General features: G+C 45.5%; 1 protein-coding gene across 1 annotated transcript in view; it reads left to right on the top strand.

The window, feature by feature from the left end:
* LOC147709696 (fucolectin-like) overlaps positions 1-27,478 on the top strand; it is a 66,427-nt gene that overhangs the window by 284 nt on the left and 38,665 nt on the right. The gene's annotated exons all lie outside the window — the stretch shown is intronic.

Below are 27,478 nucleotides of genomic sequence, written 5' to 3'. Positions count from 1 at the left end.
TGAGTTCATGGACGCAGCTCTGTAGGTTTCCTAATCTTTAATATATCAATCCCAAGGTGGCATCACTGTGCAGGATGCATATGACATGTTCCACATTACCAAAAAGCATGCAGTTTATCTGTCCTTAAAGAAGTAACACTTCCTACATCTTACACCCATGCTTTAGGTTTAAACAGGTCCCACCACTATTTTGCACACACTTTGGACTTATCCTTGAGGTATATTACTGGACAGTAATTTTGCATCAGTTTATCATTTATTACAGCCTGTAATTAAGAAATGTTGTGACCATAACGCACCTTATACCAGTTGGCCTCTTATTTGACTTTTATCAAGCCAACCATGAGTAATAATCTTGATTAGAACTGTAAGTGTCCCTGTTATGAAAATATATATTTTTACTTAGCACTTTAATTTAAAAAGTGGTTTATTTCAGAACTCCATTGCAATATTTTGGACACTTATCCATCATTGTTTTTTAAGGGCGTTATTCCACGATATTGCACTGCATCATATTAGTCCTAAGTTATCATTCTACACTGCTTCTGAGGTGCAGACAACACATTTGCTGCTGCCATGGCATTACCCTAAATAACTTGTATGATACTCTTTACATTCTTTGGCTGGGGAGCTTCTGTTTCCAAGGTTGTCCTCTATGTCGATTCCAATCTTCCTGCTGAATAGGTTCTTTTTTATTACATTGGTTCTATTGGCTGCTCACCTTAGATGTTTTTTCCCTACACATCAAGCAGGACTTCAACATGAAGTTGTTCCCAAGAACAGCACTGACACTGGGTTCGCATTACACATTATCAGCACTGTCTGTCCAAAATTAATACCAGAAATTTGCAACTGATTTGCTCCCCAACAACCCTGATGATACTGCAGCTGCCATCTTTAACCTCTGGGTTACACCTTTAATGACGCTGTCCCAAATAAGCACATTATTTGGCCCTCGGTGCCGTATTACAATATCCAATTTAAATGCTCTGAATGTGAAAACTATATGGGAGTATTGGACTCGAGAACAAATTATTTACCTTAGGATAAACAAACTTCTTCACAGCTCTTAAATAAATGTCTGCTCCGGATACGTTACAGCTGGCCACTCCTGTAAACAGATCTTCTGGTTGGTCAAATAACTTTTTTTAGACACACCGCTGTTCTTCAACTACCACTCACTGGGCTACCTAATGTGGTTATAAGGCAGACTTCTTTCAAGACAAAAGTAAATTCATTCTAAAATTCTTTTAGCCCTCACCTAACTTGATGGTTTAAAAAAATTCCCCCTTAATTTGCTCCACTACCTTTGATGGAGGTACAGAAAAATATGCTGCAAAATCCAGTTCTGACCGACCTCAAGCCACTTATATTTCACTTTGCTCCTGACAAAGTTCACTTCTGTTCTAATCAATATTTGCAATCACATTATCATCAACTGACCTACTCCTGTTGCATGTAAAATCTGATCATTGTTGCCACCTTATGTGGTCAAAGTAGCAGAATAGCAATAGCAAAAATCGTTGTGCATGTATCACAGAAAACAGCTCTTTCTACAACTCATGCTGTCCTTGGAACTTAATTTGATGTCAAGCCAGTTCAGACCACTTATGCAGCATCTTTGATTAGGGTGCTGCTGCTGCGATCTTGTTGATCCTCAAGGTGGCTTCTGATGCTGTGTCCAATTCAATCTTAATATCCTGTCTCAGTGCAGCAGGAATGTCTGGATTACTTACTGTTAATCTTTATTACTCTGATTGTTTATTCCTCATCTCATTACTTACTCTCAAGATAGGGATGAGACTTCTCACTACACTTACCCCCTATCAAGCACCTTTTAATAAAAACAAGCTCACTGCTCCATATATTAAGGGGGAACAAGATGTCTCCATTTGTTATTAATACCAAGATGCCACAAACACTCCCAAACATTAGGAAGAGAGGGAGGTAGGGGATTTAAGTAATTGTACTAGGAATAAGGAATCGGAGTAATGAAGGTTAGTGGTAAGTATTCAAGATATTAACTCCTCATCCATTCATTGTCCCCTTACTACCTCTATGCAGGCATACAGAAGCATGTGTAAATAAAGCCATCTTCATATAATAATTTAGTCGTAGAGCCCTCCGCTACCGGGCCCACTCCAGCATTCGCCTCAGGTCTTCAACAAGGGAGCAGGACTTTAATTGGTGGGAGAGCCCGCTACGGAGGGCTATAAGGCTATAAGAACATTTTGCCCCCAGAGGGCAGAATGTTGTCATTTGCGAAACAAAAGCCTCACAAAGCCCGAGGGGACATTTCCATCAAGAGAGGAAACCATTATCTGTATGGCCAAAATGGACAACCCAGAACCACCTTTGCTCTCTACCTTTGAGCTCTGAGTAAAATGCAAGTGTTAGAAATTAAGGTATTGGTTGAGGGGTTAGGGAGCCCCGCTCCTTTCCAGAAAGCAGGGCAGTCCTCAAGGAGCAGGGCAGCCCTTAGGGTGTCAAGTTATTCCTCAAGCAGAAAGGCAGTCCTCCGGTAGCAGCAGGCTAGTTCTCTCAGGAGCAAGGTAAGCCTCAAACAGCAGGTTAGTCCTCTGGGGAGCAAAGCAGTACTTCTTATGTGATACCCACAGATCCAGGCATGTACTGTTGAGTGGCTCAGAAACTCCAATATTTATACCTAGTTCCAGCCTTTGAAGGTGGGGATTTCCTATACTACCTTCACATCTGGTTGTAGAACGTTTTGCCCTTCCCCTGCCCAAGCTTCAGGAAGTCTGGGGTGATGAAAGAATTGTGTCATGTCCATTTATGTGTAACTGCTTTGCTTCCAGCAATCCTGGCAAGATAGCCCATCCTGCCGATAGCTAGTCCCCTTTTGCTTCACTGTCTTGTAGGAATACACAAACAACAGAGCATTCTCAGTCATGTGGCCCAGCAAACTGGCAGAAGGCATAAATGGTAAGGACAGGACAATGCCAACTTTCTAAAAGTAATAAGCAAGTGATTGGGCCTATTTTTTGTCAGTAAGGTAGGGCCACTGTAACATCAGATGAAACTAAATTTACCTTTGTTGACGCCAATTATCAAATCATTTGGTTTCTTATTGTAGTCATGAAACTGAATTTGTATAACCGCATTTTATTATATTGTAACTTCTTCATCAATTTTTCTAATTTTTAATATAGTCACAACATGTCATAAACTTTGGAACACAACTCCAATTGTGAAAACATAACAAAAAAATGTACCACAACATTAGGATCGTCAGTACTTGTTTAGCGATAGCTTATTATTCAATAAACCATCCAAAACAATTTCCATATGAAAAACATCTGTACATTAATAGTAACTTTGTGATGTTCCAATTATCAACTTAAATATTCATTGAGTAATTTTAGATCTGTCACATTTCTCTATACTCCTAAAAAAAACCATAGATAGGGGTAGGAACAATGTATTTTACCGGGCTTACAACAAGGACCTAAACTTTTTTTCTTTTGTCTTCGGGTTACCTATTTCCCCAAGGCTTTATACTAGCCCCCTAGTTTGAAAATTTTGATGCGTTTCGAACCCCAAAATTTAGGGTTCTTCTCAGGACCAAGAACTGAATGACAAGTTATTTTTCAATTCACTATTAGTTCTCCATTTTTCCTATTGATGTGTTTTATTGACTGAATATTGGAGTGTCCTTGAATGAGAGTTCCTTTTGTATTGATTACACTTCTTTTATCTGATGATTCCTGGAACTTTTATTTTTCTAGCTATTATTGTATAGATGTATTTCATATAAAAATTGTTTTGTCAAGTCAAGTCAAGTCAGTGAATTTATATAGCGCGCTACATACCCAGAGGGTCTCAAGGCGCTTGAAGAAGGATGGGGGTTACTTGTCAAATAACCACGTTTTAAGTTGCTTTCTGAATGCTGGGTGGTTCTGAGTCAGGCGAAGGTGAGTGGGAAGTGCGTTCCAGGTTTTAGCTGCAAGGTAGGAGAAGGATCTACCTCCCATGGTGGTTTTGTTGATGCGAGGTACAGTGGCGAGGGCTTGGTTGGAGGATCGTAGCTGGCGAGGGGGGGAGTAGAAGGACAGTCGTGTGTTGAGGCATTCCGGTCCGATTTTGTAGAGTGCTTTGTGTGCGTGGGTAAGGAGCCGGAAAGTAATTCTCTTATTGACGGGGAGCCAGTGGAGGTTTCTCAGGTGACCAGAGATGTGTTCTCTACGCGGGATGTCTAATACGAGCCTGGCTGATGCGTTCTGGATGCGTTGGGAGTTTTTTCTGGAGTTTTGCAGTGGTACCGGCGTAGAGGGTGTTTCCGTAGTCCAGTCGGCTCGTGACCAGTGCGCGGGTGACCGTTTTTCTAGTTTCGGTGGGGATCCAGCGAAATGTTTTTTTGAGCATGCGAAGAATGTTGTAGCAAGATGAAGAAACGGCGTTGACTTGTCTGTTCATCGAGAGTGAGGAATCCAGGATGACGCCCAGGTTCCGTGCGTGGTCCGTCGGGATGGGTGCTTTTCCCAGGGCTTCTGGCCACCAAGAGTCATCCCAGGCGGAGGGGGAGGTGCCTAGGATGAGGACTTCTGTTTTGTCCGAGTTCAGTTTCAGACGGCTGTGCTTCATCCATTCTGCTACTTCTTTCATTCCTTCATGTAAGTTGGTTTTGGCAGTGTTAGGGTCTCTGGTGAGTGATAGGATCAGTTGGGTGTCTACGGCGTAGGAGATGATGTTGAGGTTGTGTTGGCGTGCGATGGCCGCGAGGGGGCTCATGTATACGTTGAAGAGGGTGGGGCTGAGTGAAGATCCTTGTGGGACGCCGCAGATGACTTCAGTGGCTTCTGACTTGAATGGTGGAAGGCAGACTCTTTGGGTTCTTCCGGTGAGGAACGAGGTGATCCATTCCAGTGCTTTTCCTTGGATTCCGACGTTTTTGAGGCGTTGTAAAAGAGTGCTATGGCAGACCGTGTCGAAGGCAGCGGAGAGGTCGAGGAGGACGAGGGCGACAGTGTCTCCATTGTCCAATAGAGTTCGAATGTCGTCTGTTGCTGCGATGAGTGCGGTCTCAGTGCTGTGCTTGGCTCGGAAGCCGGACTGTGAGGAGTCGAGGGATTTGTTGGTTTCGAGGAATACGGCGAGCTGGTTGTTGACCGCTTTCTCGATGACTTTGGCCGGGAAAGGAAGGAGTGAGATAGGGCGGTAGTTTTTGAGTTCGGTGGGGTCAGCTGTGGGTTTCTTCAGGAGGGCGCTGAGTTCGGCATGTTTCCAGCTTTCTGGGAAGGTTGCGGAGTTGAGGGAGCAGTTGATGACGTCTCGGAGGTGCGGTGCTATGATGGAGTCTGCTTTGTTAAAGATGTGGTGAGGGCATGGGTCTGTGGGGGATCCTGAGTGGATAGAGTTCATCAGACGGATGGTGTCCTCAGTGGAGATTGTCTTCCAGTCATTGAGGATGTTCAGGGGGGGAGGGGGTCCTGCGGGGGGTTGGTGGGTTGGTCTTCGGGTCGGTTGTCGAAGCTGTTGTGGATGTCTGCAATTTTGTTGTGGAAGAATGAGGCAAGGGAGTCGCAGAGGGCTTGAGATGGGGTGATGTCGTTGGAGTTGGCTGAGGGGTTGGTAAATTCCTTGACGATGTTGAATAATTCATTGCTTGTATAGTTTATTGCATAGTAAGCTATCACTAAAAAAGACCAAAAACATATTGAAAAAATTGTTGAAAAGTTAATATATATTAAAATGTGACCACTCTAATTAATTTTTATGACCACAATAATGAATCAAATGGTTTGGTAATTAGCGTCAGTTAAGGTAAATTTAGTTCTATCTGAACTTTATGAAAGTGGCATTTTCAGAATTCTAACTTTTAGTCCGAATTTACCATTGTAGATGATTCTAAATTACAATTATTCGGAGTCTAAATATGACATCTCTCTCTGGTACCAATCGACAGCTCTACCTGTGGAAGTCTTGGGATGTAGATACTTCTCCTTGAGCGAGATCTTGGTCTCAGGTCTGCTCTACCCCAGCAGTTCCCCTGTGCCTTGCTCGCCTCAGAACCCTCCCTGGCAGGGTTCGAGATTGCGCTGTGACCCACTGGTCTGCTCCGCTGTGCCTGTTGCTGCTCTCAACCTGCTCACGCCGGTATTGTTTTATTGGCATTCCTGGTCACTGTACATTCTCTCTGCTGTGCCCTGTTTTTTGTGCTGCTCTCACCCTGCTTGCGCCGGTATAGTTTATTGTTATTCCTAATTACTGTTCATCTCTCCCTGCTTCTGCCCGTGTTGTGACTTTTTAATTTTTGTATCCGTTTTGTATCCCTCTCATTCTGTATTCATTTGTATTGTATCCCTTGCTCCGCCACAATATACCTGTTGTCTGTTCCCTCCCCTCTCCTTTCTTACCTATACCGCTTTTCCCTGAATGCCCCGATTTCGCCTCCCAGCTGCATGTCCCTCCCCACTCCCCTGCTTAATGGTGGCCGCTGCGGGGGGAGCGCGAGCAAGACCACTGACCCTCGGTCTGCTCTTCCCCAGCAGCTCCGCTGTGCCTTGCTCTGCGTCTGAACCCTCCCTGTCAGGTTTTAAGATTGTGCTGTGACCCGCTGGTCCGCTCCGCTGTACCCATTGCTGCTCTGAACCTGCTCACGCCAGTATAGTTTTATTGGCATTCCTGGTCACTGTACATTCTCCCTGCTGTGCCCTGTTTTTGGTGCTGCTCTCACCTGCTTGCGCCGGTAAAGTTTATTGGTATTCCTAATCACTATTCATTTTTCCCTGCTTGTGCCCATGTTGTGACTTCGTCATTTTTGTATCCGTTTTGCAGCCCTCTTATTCTGTATTCATTTGTATTGCATCCATTGCTCCTACACGGTGTGCCCGTTGTCTGTGCCCTCTTTTCCTACCAATACCCGTTCGCCTTCATTGCTCCGCTCCCACCTCCCAGCTGCACGTCCCTCCCCCTCCCCTACTTAATGGCGGCCGCTGCGCGGTCACACGAAACCGGCGTTTCAAAGGCAAGGTTCTGCGCCCGTCTACCACCCTCCTCACACTCAACCCCAGAAGACTCAGAGACAGCCAACAGGCCTAGCTCAACACAAGCCACAGCCAGTTATCTTGCCTCCACTGATGCAAGACATTCACCTCCAACCCGGCCCACAACACCCCGACACCCTAAGATGCATCCTCCTCAACGTACGCTCAATAAACTGACACGCCCTGGAAATCTGGAACCTTGACTCCCTCTCACCCGACATTGCCTTCTTCACAGAAACCTGGACCAGCGCCTCCTCTGCCCCCGACATCAACAACACCATCCCAGACAGATATAAAATCCGGAGGAACGACCGCCCAAACCACCCAGGAGGGGGACTTGGCATCGCCCACAAGAGCACCCTATGACTCACCACCTCCAGCGAAACCTTAATCGCCGTCGAACACCTGCACTTTCAGATCCAGACCAGCCCCAAAACCACTCTCTGAGGGACCCTCGTCTACAGGGCACCCGGCCCCCGAGCACCCTTCGCCACCACCTTCACCCCACGCCATCGCCTTAACGAACTACATACTCATCAGTGATCTGAACTTCCACCTCAAAAACCCCAGAGACCACCACTCCACCACCCTCCAGAACAACCACACCGACATCAGACTCAAACATCTCATCAATACACCAACCCACAGAGCAGGACACACCCTCAACCCCATCTTTGTCGCAGGAAACAACGCTCACTTCAACCACACAACAAAACCACCATGGACCGTCCACCGCTGCTTTCACTTCACCGTCAACAAACCAAAGGCACCCAAACCCGCCCCACACCCACCACAAAGAAACTGGAGCAAAGTCACAGATGAGCAACTTAACTTCACCCTCGCCTGTGACACCCACACCAGGACATCGAACGCAAACAGCACAGCCAGAGGACTCCACACCTGGATCTCCAACTGTGCAGACGAGCTCACCCTGCTACACAACCCCGGCAAACAGTGCCCCAGGAAAGCCGCCTGGTTCACATCCGACCTCCAAAAAGCCAGACGGACCTGCAGATGCCTGGAGAAGAACCGGAGGAACACCCAGACACCCGAAAACTACTCCACCTATAAGGACGCCATGACAGACTACCACAACCAAATCAGAACCAACAAAAGTTTCACAACAAGATCCCACCAACTCCACCAACTCCAAAGAACTCTTCAGAGCGATCCAGGAATTCACCAACCCAAGCAGCGGAACAGCAGACATCACCCTTCACAGGACCTCTGCGACAAACTTGGAACTTACTTCCAACTACCAAAAATCTCTATGACAACTTCATAGACCACCCTCTAGACGCTGCAAACGAACCCCAGCCCCCTAGAGACACCATCCATCCCACCATCTCAAACTGGACACTGATCACAACCGAAGATACTGTCTCGACAATTAAAGACATCCACTAGGGGGCCCCACTGATCCCTGCCCTCTTCCCATCTACCACAGGGCCGCAGCCGTCATCGCACCCGAACTACATCACACCATCAACACCACCTTTAAAACAGGCTCCTTCCCAGATGACAGAAAGCACGTAGAAGTCAGACCCCTGCTAAAGTAGCCCACAGCCGACCTCACTGACCTCAAGAACTACCGTCCCATCTCGCTCCTTCCTTCGCAGCCAAGGTCGCAGAGAAGATGGTCAACAGGGAACTGAAACCATACATGAAACAGAACGGCATCCTCGAACCATCCCAATCTGGATTCTGAAGCAACCACAGAACCGAGACCACCCTACTTGCTGCCAGACAATATACATAACCTCCTGGACCAAGGCCACTCCACAGCCCTCCTCCTATTTGATCTATCAGTAAGTATGGGTGAAATTTGTGAATTTGCGTTCCATGAATTCGCGCGAAATTGAATTCGCAATCCGCGAAATCTGCGAATTTGTGGATTTTTGTTTTTTTGCGTGTTGGCTGTTTTTTTTTGCATGTTCGCTGTTTTTTTTTGCGTGTTTGCTGGGCGCTTGCATGGCGAAGTTACCCATGCGGTCGTGTATGGGCACAGCACCCTTTGGTTCACCACTGCCACCCTCTGGTTCATCACTGCCACCCACTGGTTCACCACTGCCACCCTCTGGTTCAGTCCCTGCCACCCTCTGGTTTATCCCTGCCACCCTCTGGTTCACCACTGCCACCCTCTGGTTCAGCAGTGCAACTCTCTGGTTCACCCCTGCAACCCTATGGTTCAGCAATGTCACCCCTTGGTTCAGCACTGCCACCCTTTGGTTCACCAGTACCACCCTCTGGTACACCCCTGCCACCCTCTGGTTCACCACTGCCACCCCCTGGTTCATCACTGCCACCCTCTGGTTCATCACAGCACCCTCTGATTCACCCCAGCCACCCTCTGGTTCAGCACTGTCACCCTCTGGTTCACGACTGCCACCCTCTGGTTCACGACTGCCACCCTCTGGTTCATCACAGCACCTCTGGTTCACTAGTGCCACCCTCTGGTTAACCACTGTCACCCTCTGGTTCACCACTGCCACTCTCTGGTTCACCACTGCCACCCTCTGGTTCACCCATGCCACCCTCTAGTTCACCACTGCCACCCTCTGGTTCACCCCTGCCACCATCTTGTTCATCACTGCCACCCTCTGGTTCACCCCTGCCACCCTCTGGTTCAGCACTGCCACCCTCTGGTTCAGCACTGTCACCCTCTGGTTTACCCCTGTCACCCTCTGGTTCATCACTGTCACCCTTTGGTTCATCACTGCCGCCCTCTGGTTCACCACTGCCACCCTCTACGAGACCTTTTGTGACGCAGCGGCAGCACAAAAGATGCGCCATGGTGCTGGGTATTAACAATGTGACGCATCTGAGAGATGCGTCACGTTGTAAAGCCCTGCGCCATCAGGAGGCGTTCCGGCACAGGGGAGGGCGTTCCTGCGCAGGAACGCCTCCTAAAAGTGGCTGAGTGATATCTATAAGATTTCACTCAGTCACTTTTAGGCCAATGCTGCATCAAAAACCTGCGCCTGCTTGAAACAGGTGCAAGGCTTGATGCAGCATTGGGGAAATAGGGCCCCCCAGAGCATTGCTGGAGCTGCGTCGCAAGCGCGACGCAGCTCCAGCAATGCGCTGCTTTTACGGCACAGATGCGTGACGCATCTGTGCCATTTTTGCCACATGGTGCACATGGGTGGCAGAGCTGCGGCGCACAATAACTGGCGCATCCCTGGGGATGCGCCAGTTATTGTAAATCTGCCCCTATACATTTAGCCAACGAGGGAGCACTTACTGATTAGACAGTAGAAAGTACTCCAGTTGAGTAGAGGTATTGCACAAAAAGGTGGCATCTTCGTGGACAAACACGCAGGGCGGGATTCATTCTGCCCCCTGTTAGACTCGTTTTTTGTGCCCTTCTGCCCTATGTTAGACTCATATATCCCTTGTTTTTCTGCCCTACTGCCCCCTGTTAGACTCGTTTTTTGTGCACTTCTGCCCTCTGTTAGACTCATTTATCCCTTGTTTTTCTGCCCTACTGCCCTCTGTTAGACTCGTTTTTTGTGCCCTTCTGCCCTCTGGTATTCCTTGTTTTTGTGCCCTTCTGCCCTCTGTTAGACTCGTTTTTGTGCCTTTCTGCCCAATTAGACTCATTTTTTGTGCCCTTCTGCCCTCTGTTAGACACGTTTTCCCTTGTTTTTCTGCCCTTCTGTCCTCTGTTAGACTGTTTTTTTGTGCCCTTCTGCCCTCTGTTAGACTCGTTATTCCCTTGTTTTTCTGCCCTTCTGCCCTTTGTTAGACTGCTTTTTGTGGCTTTCTGCCCTCTGCATCACCACATCATCACTCAGCGCTACCCCAGCATCACTCAGCACCACCACAGCATCACTCAGCACCACCACATTATCACTCAGCACCACTCAGCACCACCACAGCATCCCTCAGCAGCACCACAGCATCACTCAGCACCACCATAGCACCAATCAGCACCACCACAGCACCACTCAGCACCACCACAGCATCACTCAGCACCACCACATTATCACTCAGCACCACCACAGCACCGCTCAGCACCACCACAGCATCACTCAGCACCACCACATCATCACTCAGCACCACCACAGCACCACTCAGCACTACCCCAGCATCACTCAGCACCATCCCAGTATCACTCAGCACCACCACAGCACCACTCAGCATCACCACAGCATCAATCTGCGCAACCATTCAACAACAACTGGTTCAAATATGTTCTCTCAATGTTTCAAACTTTATTACAAATGTCACAAAAAGATGTTAATATTTCACTTCTGTTCTTGGATTTTCGTCACAATAAAATACACTGAACATAATCTTCACAAAAGTTATTTACAAAAGTTTAAGATATTGCCATTATAAATTAAAATCACTTTTATTTAAGTATTCAATATTTTAAAAAATTAAAAGCCATTGTAATTTGTAATATCAATATATCTAAGTCACGTAAATACAAAGTTATAACTATTGGCATTGTAAATGACAAAGCTATTAATTTAGCTATTTTCAAAACCAACACATAAATAAAAAAAATTGTCATTTACAAGACCAATAGCTCAAACTTTCCTAATGCGAAACCTATTGCATTGCAAATGCTTGTTTTTATATCTGTCAGTGCTTCCTGTTGAGGTTTAATTTTCGTGACAGGCGCCTCATTGCCTACTTGTAACTATTCTCAGACCCTGCTTCAATGGTCAGAGCAGGGTCAGAGAATAGTTGCAAGTAGGCAACAAGGCGCCAGGAAGCACTTACAGGTTTACAGCAGCAGGTGCCCAAGTTGAGGTTAATTTCTTTGTAACCCTTTTGTAAAGGTTACAAAAAATTAGCTTCAACTTTTGCACCTGCTGCTGTAACCCTGTTAGTGCTTGGCTGAAAATTCGTCCCCGCTGATTCGAGGATTTTACTGCGATTTCATGAGAATCGCAGATCACAAAATCGCGGAAAATCCACAAATTCCGTGAGCGGAACGAATTTTCAGCCCATGCTTATCTATCTTTTGATTATAACAAAGAATATATCATAGAAAACTTTTGCATTAATGAATTATTTAAGATTCCTTATGTGCAGTACAAAACCATTTATTCAAACATTTTAGTGATTGGCGTACTTAGTATCATTCAAAGAAGTACCACAAGTAATAAAATATGCAAAAGACCAATCACTTCATTGGGTCAAGGACATACTGAAGGACATGAGTCTCAGTGATATTGGTATGAAAACTTCCTTGTAGATTCACATATATTGTCTACATAATAACATTTCAACGCGCTCAAAGTGACAAGAAAAAGAGACAGTTAGGTGGGATGGGTGTGGTTGGGTAAAGGTGAGGACTGGGTAAAGGATGTTGTGACAATATTACAATCACAGTGGTATTCAATGCAACCTTTACAGACTAATTTTGTTCATTAGTTCTGAATGACTCTTTAACATAGGATCTGTATTTATCCATGGGTTGCTTCCTATGTTAAGAGGGTAAGTGCAATGTGGTCTACGTTTCGACCCCTGGATTAAGGGTTGATTGAAGCCTCATGCTGGGGTCTTCTTCAGGACTTAAAGGTGCAGGAGCGCTTATTGTTGGGCCGTCCAGTGGCCTTTAAGGTTGGACCATCATCAGTTCCTCTGTGGCTGAAAGTGACTGGGACATCCGGGGCTTTCCAAACAGTCGGTGTATTATTCTTATGTCCGTTTGATGGCTCCTCCAGATGCGTTAGCTAATCGTGAGGTCCGCTTGTTTTCGTCAGGACCACATCGGAGCGAGTACATTCAGCAGCGCTGCCCGGATGTCCCAGTCACTTTCAGCCACAGGGGAACTGATGATGGTCCAACCTTAAAGTTAGAGGTATAGAGGAATGTAGGGTAATAGCCAATGGGCTACTTACACCTGGGGTCACTATTCCCCCTATATGACCACTTCCTGTTGGAAGTTGGCATAGCCCTGTCGCAGAGCTGCCAAGTATTCATCTCATAGATAGCGGACTTTGAAAAGTCATATCAAATTTATGTGGCCCAACTTAGGGGTGGTATAGCCTTGGATTGGGCATTTGATATTTGATATTTTGTGGGTATTTGTAAAGCGCGAGCGTTCGCTCCCAGGGGAGCATCATGGCGCTGGGCGAGTTACGGAGGAATAACTGAGAAAAGTGGTGAATAAAAGATAGAGCTAGATGGCAGCCAGGACAGAGGAGTCTGATAGTTTGTAGACCCATGTCTTAAGAAGTTTCCTGAAGTTGTTCTCATTGTTGATGACTCTGAGGTCAATGGGTAAGGTGTTCCAGGCTTTAGCTGCCAGAACATTAAAGGATTTTCCTCCTCTGGTCTTATATTTAAATCTGGGGATTTGGACAAGGTTAGTCCCAGAAGATCTCAGGCAGCGCGAAGGATTGTAGCGCTTGAAGCGGTTTACAAAATAGCGGGGTCCTGTATTTTGCATGGTTTTGTGGACTGTGAGAAGCAGTTTGAAAAAGATTCTTTTGTGCAGTGGCATCCAATGAAGTGAATTCAGGGCTGCAGATGCAGATGACCTTCTGGGGAGTTGTAGAACCAGTCGAGCTGCAGCATGTTGTAGACTCTGCAGCTTCCTGAGGGTAGATTTTTTCACCCCAGCCATAAGGCCGTTGCAGTAGTCAAGTCGGGAGAGTAGGAGAGCTACCGCGACTGACTTTCTGGCTGCAATTGGGAGGAAATCAAAGAATTTCCTCAGGGATTTTATTAGTCCAAAACATCGACCGGCAGTGATCTTGACGTGGTCGTCAAAAGTAAGGGAGGAGTCAAATTGTACGCCCAGATTTCTGGCTGCTGTAACTGCACTAGGAGGAGCCTCGGAGCCTGTGGGCCACCAATCTTTAGGGGAGAAAGAAATATTCTTGCCTATTGGGATGATCTCTGTCTTTGCGCTATTGCATCTAAGATGATTAGTGTTTAGCCATACAAAGACATCGGAGAGGCAGTTTTTAAAGCGGAGCTCTGCGTCCGTACGCTGTTTGTCGATGGTGACGACCAATTGCGTGTCGTCAGCGTAGGACGTAACCAGGATACCATGTGACTCTATCACAGCTAAGAGGGGTGCCATGTAGATATTAAAAAATAGGGGGCTCAATATGGACCCCTGGGGCACTCCAGATGTAATTGGCTTTTCGCTGGAAAGATATGGTCCAAGTGCTACGGTCTGGGACCTGTTTGATAGGAATGATGAGATCCAAGCCAGGGCTGAGTCTGTCACGCCGATCTCTCGCATTCGATTGATTAGAATAACGTGCGAGATGGTGTCGAATGCCGCTGTGAGATCCAACAGGATGAGGACAGCTTGCTTGCCCTCATCCTGTAGGAATTTAATGGAGTCAGTAAGCTCGATCAAAGCTGTTTCGGTCGAGTGACCGGAGCGGAAGCCCGATTGCTGTGGATGCAGGATGTTATGGGCTTCTGTGAAGGTTTTAAGCTCCTCGTGCACTAAATGCTCCGTGACTTTGCCTAGGAAAGGAAGTAGGGAGATAGGCCGCATATTAGTCAGGTCTGTAGGTGGTTTATTCTGTTTTTTCAACAGAGGTTTGACAGTGGCCTTCTTCCATTCGGCAGGTACAATTCCGGATGCAAGGGATTCATTAATGATTCCATTGATGTGGGGATTGACTGTATCAATCAGGTGATGAAGGATGATAGGAGGACAGGAGTCCGTAGGTGCTCCTGATTTACAGGCGCGGATTGCCTTGCTTGTCTGTTGCAAGGATACTGGTTTAAAACTGGAGAGAGGAAGGTGATTGACTGTGACTTGTGTGGTGGTCGTCGGGGGTAGAGGAAAGTCTTTCTGAATGTTGACAATTTTGTCAACAAAGTAGTCTGCAATTTGGTTGCAGAGACTCTCTGACGGAGGTATGTCAACGGTAAGAGCTTTTGGGTGGGTGAAGGACTGGACTATGGTGAAGATGGTTTTTTGGTTTTGGTGCGCTTCCATTATGAGATTAGTGAAATAGTTCTTTTTAGCTGCTTTGATGTCAGAGAGATATACTTTTCTCTGTTGAACATAGCGAGTTTTGGAGGCCGTGTCATATGTTTGTCTCCAGTGTCTTTCAAGTCTCCGGCATTGGAGGTGGCTATCTGCCAGGGTCTTAGTGTACCATGGGGCATTGGGTTTTGTTTTCTTGGGTCCCTTTCCTTGGTTGTTTTTGGGTTCAGAGTTAACCGCAACTATTTGGTGCATCCAGGTGTGGAAGTTGCATGCCTTTCTGACTACTAATTTTCCCTCCTATTTAGGTGCCAAAGGGCTCTGGGCACTGGGGGACTGCGTCCTCTCTGGTGATAGAAGCCAGATTTGCATGCCAAAGGCAGCAGGCCCTTTGAATCCCCTGCCCTCAAATGCTAATTTGTACGTCATCCTATAGCATGAGGTGTAAACACTCTCTGCCCAGGCAGGCTTTGTTCCTTACCTTCTGAGAGCAAAGCTCCTCACCCCTGGGGGTCAGAATCTCATATGTGGTCATATGCTGGCTAGGAACAGTCAGTCAGCACAGCAGTAGTTGGTAGGATTTCAGGAGGCCCCTCTGAGGTTTGATAACAAACATCCCTGGTTTCAGTTAAGCTGTCATATAGCTGGGGAACTCCTTCTTAGCAATGTCCAGCACATGTTTTAAAATGGCTTGCCCGATCACTTATATGGGTAGTAATGGAACTGACCAGCACAGGGGCTTATTTTCTCACGCAGATATGTCCTCACATGTAATATGATGCACCTTGTCTTAGGGCTGTAAGGCCTGATGTAGGGGTAACTGCTGAATATTATACAAGTGTATGCTATGTCCTGTTTTCACTTTTTAGAGCACCTCGTCAGGCAGCCTGCAGTGGCAGCCTGTGAGTTTGTTGCTGGGTCCCTCAGAGTGACACAAGATATGATGCAGCTCTTAGGGACCCTCTTTAGTGGCTATGCCCTAGGTACCAGGGGTCCCACTTACTAGGGACTTACAGAGGTGAAAAAGGATTGGCCACTTGGGGATCAAGTGACCAGTTGTCTTGTTTTGGGGAAAAAACATTGGCACTGGGCACCTGGTTAGTAGGAACCCACTGCACTTCAGTCAAAGTTGCATCAAATACCAGGCATAAAGTCCGGGGACTACTTCAACAACAACTTTTCCTGAACACATAATTTCCAAATTCTTTGACTCCCTGTTGGGAGATGTCTTGGTTAAGGCTTCTGGATTTTGTTTTGAGAAAGACATGACCTTGTCTGCCAATCTTTCAGTGATGCATAGGTGGATAGGAGCTCTGGGTTCTCTGCTTTCTGTTTGCTGGAGGAGCCGTGGGCTTATCCCACACCTTAAATCCTTCGATGCTGATGACGGCCCCCAGCCGTCATGCAATGCGGTGGGCGTGTGCTGATGACGGCTGGGGGCCGTCATAAACCCGCCCACTTCGAAAAGCGCAGCACAGGCGCAGAATCGCGGCCACGCCCAAGGGGTTAATAGATTCTAAAGTGCCTTGTTGAAAAGTAGTAGAGGGTCCAAGGATGCCAAAACTGTTTGGAGGATTTCTATCAATATATTTGACTTAGGTTTCTCTCTCAGGGGTATTTGTAGCACCTCATCAGCATCCTATTTAATGATGTGAAAGGAGCTAACTCTGGCAGCAGCAGTCCAAAGAGCACGCTATTTCTACCTATGTGTACACACGTGTACATACCAGTAGTGATACAGAGATGAGGTTCATTAATCCACTGTGATATCCCCAGCAAATTTACCTGACAGGAACAAGAGTTGTACAAGGCGCCGGGACACTCTCTGAGTAGCCGTGCGCTATAAAAATACCAGCATAACATAACATAACATAACATAACATAACAAGGACATTTATGTTTTTTCCTCCCTTCATTTCTTTTCTTATTTGCAAATTAGTGTACTTATTTTCTATGGGCCCTTAGGAATCCAAAGGTGCAGAGGGTTTAGGTTAGGAAAATTATATTTTCAATGAAGCATTGGTATCCGCATGGGTGATTAGGGTGTGGTTCTATCCATTTATGATGATCTTAATGTGGGATGCACGTGGTGTGTGTGGCTTATTGAAAGGTAGAGGCTCTAGCACTAGCTCCTTCATGCTACAACACTCCCAAACAAAAATTGCACCTGTATGTGGTGCTGAGGACATCCAAGCAAAAGATATCCCACCAAAGAGGAACTGGTGGAGGCTGTGAAGGCCTGAGCATGAAGCAATGGTTCGTATTGGTTTGTAAGCCTCAGCGGTGTTAGGTGATCAGCCACAAGGGAACCTGAGGCAATATTTGAGAGGTTTGCATATAGCTGGCTGTTTATATGGAAGCAGGGGAGGCAGAAAGACAGACAAATCGCTCTCTTTGAGTTCCCACTGCAAAGATTAATAGCAGGTTAGATGACCAGCCATGAGAGATAATGGGACATGGTTATCACAACAGGAATGAATTATCACTTGATATTGAAATTGTGACAGTGGGTAGCCAGTAGCTTTGTCAGGGTGGGGTTGGGCATAGGCCACAAACACACACATAAACACTCACTCACACCCATGGATTCACAAACTCGGACATACATACTACAACAATTCACAACGCTTAATCTCAACAAATTCATACATTTGTACATACTTGCATGCATGGCCCAAACATTCAAAAACACAAAACTTACCTTCCCTGCAGCTCCTAAAGAGGAAAGCCTCAAATTTCCTTGGAGGGTCAGGACTTCAGCCTTCTAATGAGGGGAGGAGCATTCCCTCTCTCGTCACAGAGTGGGGAGGGGTCAGTGAGACTTGGTGACCCCACTGCATTCTGTGATGAGGTGCCACGCATTGTCACTCGGCCCTAAGCACTTCAGGGATTAAAATAGAAGCACCCAGGTCGAAGGCAATCGAGGATGCTGCCCCTCATCATGAGGGGGAGAGCATTGCGGCACTTTTGCCATGCTGAGGAGGTCACTTACACAGGGCTGTGAAATCTTCGGCTGGCAAAGTTCCACTCAGGAGGCCAAGAACTTGCACATTAAACGCATGTCTAGCTCCTCGCTGCCTGACCTGAACAAGAACAGTGTGTTATGAAGAACAAGGGAACCCAAATAAAGTTAGTCAGGGACCTTTGGTAATCAATTATTTTTAAAGACAGTGGTCCCTAGACAAGGATTAAGGAGAGCAAACAATAAATATCGACCCAATCAGTACTATATTTTACAGCTGTCCAGCCGGACAGATGTTTTTAATAAATAGTTGCTTAAATATACACACAATTCAGCAAGAAACAAATAAAGTGGGACACAAGCCTGTATCCAACATAGTGAGAAGGACCTACAACATGAAATAAAAAAGCTCAGGCAGAGTAAATTGTTTTTTGTATATGGCGTACAACAAGTCGACTGCGTTTCAATCCTTACAAAAGATATAGGATCATCATCCGAACATTAACAATGGTATGCCTGTATACATTTTGCCTGTAATAAATAAAACCATTGGAGGGAATAAAGGATAAAAAAGATAAAGAGGCATATGAAAGTTAGCTCGGTGGAAAACAAGTTTGAAAATTAGACCAACGTAAGAGGATCACACGTGAGTACAATGATACTGGAGAAGTGAGCAGAACGTATAAAATTGCTAAGCAAGAGTAATTACGCAATAACGAGCAATGGTTGCTAAAAATCATAGTCATACGCGTGCGGTGATAGAACGCGCAATACAGTAGAGAGCTTGAAGAGTGGTGAAAAACCTGCAAAATTAGCGGAGTGCCAGTAAAGCACCGGTGTTGAAAGCAACATGGGCTTGGGATTGCATAAGAGAAACAAATAATAATTTAAAAGTGGCAAACACAAGCACTGGTGAAGCGTGTGTGAAAACAGTGCCAGTGGGTAGAGTGCTGGAGGGGCTTAATAGTATTCGAAAAATTAGCTTTAGTTCCATTAAGGGCAATGTGAATTGAAGGTGGAAGTATCAAGAGACACAAAAAATAAGTTCTGGGGTTCTCTGGTACACAATGTCATGTATTTCCTATACTGCACATTGTATGTTCTTCTATGTGTAGTATTTAGGGAAGCCCTTAAATACATGCATTAGTCTCCCCTCTCCTCGACACCCTCTTCATCACAGATCAGATGTGTATGTGTGTATCCTTGCAGATATGTAGTATCAAAAATGCAACACATTCTTTTTGGCTTTACTCTTAGCTATGTTGTTTAGTTATCTTCTGCAGCTTGCTGTTTTCATAACACTTGTTCACAAGATGCTTGAAAACAACGTTTCTTGTTATATTATTGCTTGGCTAGGATTGAATATTTGTCCGTAATGAAACAAATATCTTGACTCTTGCTCTGCAACCAATCTTTTCTTGATACATGTTTGCAGTGCAACATGCCTTTTTTTGGTTGTAGCAAAATCTAATTCCATCTAAATCCTGTTCAAAAGGTTTGATGATCCCAGTCTTCCATTATTATAAATACCCCGCCAAACCATTTAGCAAAGCATTTGTGTCTCAATGCAGTCACTACTTCCACTATACAAATGGCTGGTTTGCACTTGTCTCCTGTTCGGTGTGTAAAACCTTATTATGTTATGTCTTTAAAAGGTTCTTGTTTTTTGGTCACTATTAAAAAATAACAGACAATATTTATTGATAAGTAACACAATTAAGGTCCATTTATAAACAATCTTCAACAGCTCAGAGAAGCTTGTCAAGGCCAGTAATTATTGAACTCAACTACTAACTGAAACACACTCCATGGGTTTCAGCAATGAAGAATATGAAAGAAGAGTGAAGCAGGGGAGACAAAGAAAGTAGAAAGACAATCAACAGGTCAGAATAGCAGTTCCTCCCCACTCGTCAAGGTATCAGTCAGTTCCTCGTCCAGCTGGCTCAAGAAAGTGTCATAATGATTCCAGGCCCTTCTCACATCCTACCCTTACCCTCTTCACGGTTTTCTTGGTCTCAAGAAAGTGCCTTGCCGCCTGAGAATCTATGAAAAGTAAGTTTTCCCTCACATTGAGCCTGGAGTCTTTCAGGGGATAAAGTAACAACACTTCAACTCCTGCCACCAGTATTGCTTTTCTAACATATTGCAGATCCTTCCTCTTGGCCAGGGTTTGCTTGCTATGGTCAAGGAACACCAATTTCTTGTGACCTCAGAGTTGCAGTTTCGTATTTTAGAGGAAACCTTAGTAAGAGCCTCAGGTTACCCTGGTGAATCCAGTTCCAGTAGCGCCTCTCTCTTAGGCATATCACCTTGTGAACAAAAAGTAGAGCCTGAGTCTCTGGACTCAGGACCTTACCTTGTAGAAACAGCACATTCAAAGCCCTAATGTTATTAGATTTTTTAAGCACAACCAATAGTGTCAATCTTGCGGTCCAAGAATCAATGTCCAATCCCTCCATCTTTTATTCCATTCAAATCTTACAAAACCTGTCTTGCTGCATCAAGCTGTGTCATGACCTTTCAAGTGACACTCCCGGTTCGCTGGGTGCTGATCTAATCCAACAATGTATGCCTCTGTTTGTGCCACTGGCCTCTTCAATTCTTCCACACTATCTCATATAAAAGTAACCTTCCTCTCAATACTATATAAATGTTGGCCTTCATATGGCTCAGTATGTCTTGGAGACAGGGATTCTCCCTTGGTCTGAGCTGTTGATTGTGGTTCTCCCTTTTGTCACACCAGACAGGGAGATTTTCTTTGATTAGAAAAACAAGCATTTGAATTTCAATCGGTCTTGCCTTTGGGACCTTATATGTATTAGCTATGCAGCACACTAGCACATCAACTGTTATACAACCTAGGACCTCATAGCTTCACTGTTAGAAACCTGGGGATTATCTTCAATGCAAACCTGTAATTTGGTCCCTAAGTTGGGGCACTGACTAAAGGAGCAAATATGCATCTATTTAGCATCTGAAAAATCCTTCTATTACTTTACATTGAACACTGAGCAGAACTGAAAATAGTCCTGATTCTTGTATTTTTCAATTATTGTAACGTCATGTAGGCTAACCTCCTCAAAAATTAACTGTTAGACTACAAAAACTGCAGATTGCCTGAACTATGTGAACTAATGGAAAAATGAACACTGAGAAACCACATTGGAAGAAACTAAATGAACTGGTTTGAGGAAAGGCAATTTTAGGGAAATACAACAGAAAATGAATGGAAATATAATTTTAAGGAAACAGCAAAAGTACATGAAAATATAGTGGAGTATATGGGTAGTCCATCATCCCCTTTTGTATCGCTTTGTTCGCCCTAAGTGTGTCAGGGTATGCTCAGACATGAGTCCCTTGCTCAATTGGCCACTGGATTCAATATAGCCTGGCTGATAAGGATTATGAATCCGAAACCGGTCCCAGGATGCTTGTTTCCGGTCCAGGGAAGACATCGCTTGGCAGTTCGGGCTGGACTGTTCCCATGAGGCACGAAGTCAGACTGATTTGCATATGGCCATGTCTGAACTGGGGTGGCTGAGTGAGCTAAAGAAAGGTGATAGATTAAACCCAGATCAGTTGACTGGGGGATGAGTGTTTGATTTGCTCAAACGCTCCGTCCATCATCCCCTTTTGTATCACTCTGTTCGCAATAAGTGTGGCAGTGTCTGCTCAGACGTGAGTCCCTTGCTCACTTGGCCACTGGATTCAAGATAGCCTGGCTGATGAGGATTATGAATCCGAAACCGGTCCCAGGATGCTTGTTTCCGTTCCAGGAAAGACATGGCTTGGCAGTTCGGGCTGGACTCTTCCCATGAGGCACAGGGTCAGACTGATTTACATATGGCCATGTCTGAGCTGGGGTGGCTGAGTGAGCTAAAGAATGATGATAGATTAAACCCAGATCAGTTGACTGGGGATGAGTGTTTGATTTGCTCAAATGCTCAGTCCATCATCCCCTTTTGTATCGCTTTGTTAGCCCTAAGTGTGGCAGGGTATGCTCAGACGTGAGTTCCTTGCTCACTTGGCCACTGGATTCAAGATAGCCTGGCTGATGAGGATTATGAATCCGAAACTGGTCCCAGGATGCTTGTTTCCGTTCCAGGGAAGACATGGCTTGGCAGTTCGGGCTGGACTCTTCCCATGAGGCACAGGGTCAGACTGATTTGCATATGGCCATGTCTGAACTGGGGTGGCTGAGTGAGCTAAAGAATGGTGATAGATTAAACCCAGATCAGTTGACTGGGGGTGAGTGTTTGATTTGCTCAAACGCTCCGTCCATCATCCCCTTTTGTATCGCTTTGTTCGCCCTAAGTGTGGCAGGGTATGCTCAGACGTGAGTCCCTTGCTCACTTGGCCACTGCATTCAAGATAGCCTGGCTGATGAGGATTATGAATCAAAAACTGGTACCAGGATGCTTGTTTCCGGTCCAGGGAAGACATGGCTTGGCAGTTCGGGCTGGACTGTTCTCATGAGGCACAGGGTCAGACTGATTTGCATATGGCCATGTCTGAACTGGGGTGGCTGAGTGAGCTAAAGAATGGTGATAGATTAAACCCAGATCAGTTGACTGGGGGTGAGTGTTTAATTTGTTCAAACGCTCCGTCCTTCATCCCCTTTTGTATTGCTTTGTTCGCCCTAAGTGTGGCAGGGTATGCTCAGACGTGAGTCCCTTGCTCACTTGGCCACTGGATTCAAGATAGCCTGGCTGATGAGGATTATGAATCCGAAACTGGTCCCAGGATGCTTGTTTCCGGTCCAGGGAAGACATGGCTTGGCAGTTCGGGCTGGATTGTTCCCATGAGGCACAGGGTCAGACTGATTTGCATATGGCCATGTCTGAACTGGGGTGGCTGAGTGAGCTTAAGAATGGTGATAGATTAAACCCAGATCAGTTGACTGGGGGTGAGTGTTTGATTTGCTCAAACGCTCCGTCCATCATCCCCTTTTGTATAGTTTTTATAGTCAGTCATAATGAGGTGTTTTTAGGAGTTAGGGATAGGTGAAGTTCAGCTGCAGGAAGGGGGTTATAGGATTCAGGGATGGGACTTTTGGCATATAAGGTTGTTTTTTAGTGATCAGGAATGGGTGGAATTTAGGAGTGGCAAGAAGATTTTAGGATTCACAGATACGTGGAGTTTAAGAGGCGCAGTGTTGTTTGTTAGGGTTAATAGATGGGTGAGTGTAGGGGCCTAGAGAGTTTTTTAGTGTTCATATACAGGTTGAATTTACACATGATGAAGGTTTTTGAAGGTTTAGTGATGAGTAGCATGTAGGGCTAGTAAAAAGTTTTTAGGTTTCTGGAATGGATGGAGTTTAGGAGTGGTGATTTGTTTTAGGGGGTCAGGGATGACTGGAGTTTATAGGCGGAAAGAGTTTTAGAGTTCAGGAATTTACATTCCTTTAGGGAGGTGAGGGTTTTTTAGTGTGGAGCTTTGGGGTAGAAAGAGATTTTAGGGACCATGGGTGGCTGGAGTTCAAGGGTGAATAGGGATTTTTTGGGGTCTGAAATGAATGGGGTTTGGGGATAGCAAAGGGGTTTCTAAGGTATCCAGCATGGCTCTTTAGGGTGTGAGAGTTTGTAGGGGGTCAGGTATGGGTGTAGTTTAGGCATAGATATGTTTTTTAGGGTTCAGTAATGGATTCAGTTTAGGGGTAGAAGGAAGTTTTAGGGTTTAGGGATAGGTATAAATAATGAAGAGGTTTTAGGCATAGGTGGAGATTAAGGGTTTTGGATGAGTAGTGAGGGTTTTTTAGAGGGCAAAGGTGGATGATTTTTTGGGGTTGTGAGGGGGGTCAGGGATGGGAGGTGTTTAGAGGTGATGACGGGTTAGCAAATTAAAAGCATACATAATAATTGTTTGACAGTGTAAAAGATATCAATCTGAAGTAATGTCACCTGCAGTAAAACAATATATATGTCTGATAAAAATGTTTCTGAAGATAAGACGTGCTACTCTTACATTAACACTTGAATAAAACTGCAAAAGCCAATTTAAAAAAGTAAATGACATTAATTCTGCAGATTTCCATTAAACTGCTTAGGTGAAATGGTTTCTCAGTAATGGTATTCTATGAAATCGTGTTTCTATAAATTCACATACAACCCAGATTGCCATGTTCCACTTTAAATAATGCAATATAGATCATATCACACCTGCTCTTAGACCACATTTTGGCTCCCAGTCAATGGCAGCACTGCAAAAATCGGCACCTCACTATGCCCCTAACAGGGACCTTTATTCATTGCCCCTCATCGGATCAGTCAGTTATTGTTAATAATAATGAAACATGGAGAATAATAATAATAATAATAATAATAATAATATTAAGCCATTTTTAAAGCGCCTGGCTACACAAAAACAGTGTGTCCCCGCGCTAGATGCTGCTAATTCTCAAGAGGCAGAAGATGGGAGGAAAAGCCAGGGACAGAGAGGAACGAAAGCATTAGATAAGGGGAAACAGAAGCGTTTTAAGTTTTCCACGGAATCTTGTTTCTGAGGGTTCCATTCGGAGGTCAAGCGGAAGTCCAGTCCAGTGTTTGGGGGCAAGATACTCGAAAGAACAGCCACCCATCCTAGCTCTGGTAATGCGAGGGTGTTTGAACAGCATCGCTCCGGTCGATCTCAGATTCCGGGTGGGACGGTGAACAGTGAGGAGTTTTTGAAGGTAGCCTGGGCCTTTGCCCTGGGCAATGCGGTGCGCGAAGCAGAGAGCTTTAAATTTAATTTGTTCCTTGACTGGGAGCCAGTGAAGCTTTGCTAGGGCAGTCTTCCCAGATGCTCTGCGAAGTAGGTTGAGTACTAGGCGCACAGCAGCGTTTTGGACACACTGAAGTTGGTGTAGGCCTTTTTTACTCAAACCTAAGAGCAGAGCATTTCCATAGTCAAGGTGGGGAGTGACTAGGGCATTGACAGTTGTCTTTCTGGCGCCAATGGGGAGGAGATCTAGAACCTTTTGAAGAATTTTCAGTATGCCGAAGCACTTGCCTGCCACTTTACTGACGTGAGATTTATAGGAGAGATCAGAGTCCAGCATTACTCCAAGATTCTTGACAGAATCTGCGGGAAGGGGGAGATTGCCCAGTTCAGTGGGCCACCACATGTGCGACCATGCTGAGGGAGATTTCCCAACCACCAGCAGTTCTGTTTTATCGCCATTTAGGCGCAAACAGTTGTTGTTCATCCATGTTGCCACTGATGACAAGCAGTTGGAAAAATTAGTGGCATCTTCTCTGTGGTCGGGCGTAAGCTTGAACATCAGTTGGGTGTCATCAGCATAACTGACAATATCCACCCCAAACGCTTCCACTATGTGAGCCAGGGGTTGCATCTAAATATTGAACAAAGTGGGGCTCAGACTCGAGCCCTGTGGTACCCCATGGCTCAACTTCCTAGGGGAAGATATGAAGGGGGGACAGTGCATCTGAAAGCTCCTATTAGCCAGGAAGAATTTTATCCAGGCATGGGCCGATCCCTCCACTCCCATATCTGCAAGACGAGACAGCAGCGTTGTGTGCAGCACGGTGTCAACGGCTGCACTAAGGTCCAATAAAACCAACGCTGCTTTCTGTCCTTCATCCACCATCTGTCTAAGGCACTCAGTAGAATAGAGAACGGCTGACTCCGTGGAGTAGCCGGCTCTAAATCTCGATTGAGTGGGGTGGAGGAGAGATTCCTCCTCCAAATATTTCATGAGTTGCCCATTGACCACCTTTTCCACGATTTTTGAACAGAAGGGAAGAAGGGAGATGGGACGAAGATTTTGGAGTTGGGAGATATGGACATTAGGTTTTTCTTTTAAAGGGATCACCTGGGCTGTTTTCCACGCATCGAGCACCTGGCCTTCTTGGAGAGACAGAGCGACGATGTGAGTAATCTGATCGATCATGCTCTCCATGACTCCTTTACAGCGTACAGGGGGACACACGTCACAGGGAGAGCCAGACTGTATGCTGTTAGCAATGTTTAATAGTTCCTGCCTCTCAGGTACCTTAAAGCATGTAAGATGGGATTTCACTATATAATTATCTCTTACTTCTACCTGTTTAATCAAGAGGTCAGCATTGTCTGTGAAGGTGGCATGGATTTTGTCGACCTTGCAGACAAAAAAAACGTTCAATGGATGTAAATGGACCATGATCCTAGTATGCTCTCAATCTGAAGTTGAGAACTGGGGAAGTGGCACGCCGCAGGTCCCCTCATGGCCCCAGCAATAGCCACATGACTCAATGATCCACTGTTGTGGAAGTGGCCTTTAGTGGCGCCCTGTATTAAACTCTGTAGCCGCACCCAGCCTCTGGGTAAGTACTGCATGCCTCTCCAGCATGTAGGGGCTTAGTGGCTTCCTACATGCCTTCCCAATGGAGTGGCTGCATTAACCACAGTGAAACAATGTCAATCTTTCTGCCAGAGACCACAAAAGTAGTCCTGTAGGCCTTTTCGTTGGGAGAGTGTCGTAAGTCATACCTCTAAATTCTAAGCATGCTTAGATTCTTCTTTCTAGTGGGGGTTCCTTCCCCTCAGATACCTTGATATATGCAGGCTTTCCCAAGGGTCTTTCCCCTCCTTGGGGGAGAAACATCCTAAAACTGGAAGGCACCTGATAGCCTTTGAGGACTCATAGACTATCCCGGATTTACTAGAATTTCTTTTGTCTCTTCTGTATTCTTGCATCAGTGCTACCCACTTTCTTTCCTGGTATGCACATATCATCATGCCTTTTAGTTCCTTTAAGATCCATGGTTTACTCTCTAAGAGTGTTTGGAACTTTAATCCAGAAGGTTTGTCTCTGATGAGGATGTGATTGCTCATCTGAAGCTGGTGAGCTTTGGTCCTTATGGCTTTGCTGTCACAGTCATTTGAGCCCTGCACCTTTGCTGTACCCTATCAATACCAAGGTATCAGTTGCCAAGTAAGTCTCATTGGGCTCTAACGTTTGGGTAGTTTCCACAAGTTGGTTCTTGGAGGGTCTACACCCTTGAAAATACCAGCCTTGCCGGTCTTCCTGCATCAACTTGTAATCAAAGGCCTTTTTGTATGCCACAGCAAACTCATTGTGATCGCATTTCTGGCTATTCAAGTGTAATACGTCATATAATTAAAGACGACCAAAGATGTCCCAGAGCGTTTTGAACAATTCCGTACTGACCTGTTTTTGTATTTTTAAATATTTGCAATAAAGCTGGTTGGGGAAAAAAGTAGGTCTCGTCTGGGGCAGTCCTTAGGTTGCTGCTTGAACATTAACATCATTGGTTAGCAGTGAGTGGTGAGATGGGTGTTTTTCTACAGACCCACAAAAAATGGGGTAAACAGTACTAAAGGTCCTCACCTTCATTGACGCCAAGGCAGAAAGCCTTATACAAAGTCCTCATTAAGAACACTACCTTACTGTTAGATTGCAGCCACTGCTCAATTCCTTTCTGTGTCTGATCCCCATGAGGTCCAGATAATACTTGAACTTAGTCCCCTACATACAAGGACCATTCTCTGTCTTAATCTCTGATAACAGCCCAGATGTTGCAAACGTATTTTCCAGTAGAGGCAATACCTTTGGAAATGCCATGGACACAACTATGTCAATGGCAGAGC

This window comes from Lissotriton vulgaris, chromosome 6 (assembly GCF_964263255.1).
Source record: "Lissotriton vulgaris chromosome 6, aLisVul1.2, whole genome shotgun sequence".
Lineage (NCBI taxonomy): Eukaryota > Metazoa > Chordata > Amphibia > Caudata > Salamandridae > Lissotriton > Lissotriton vulgaris.
This window is presented reverse-complemented; position numbering and strand designations above follow the sequence as displayed.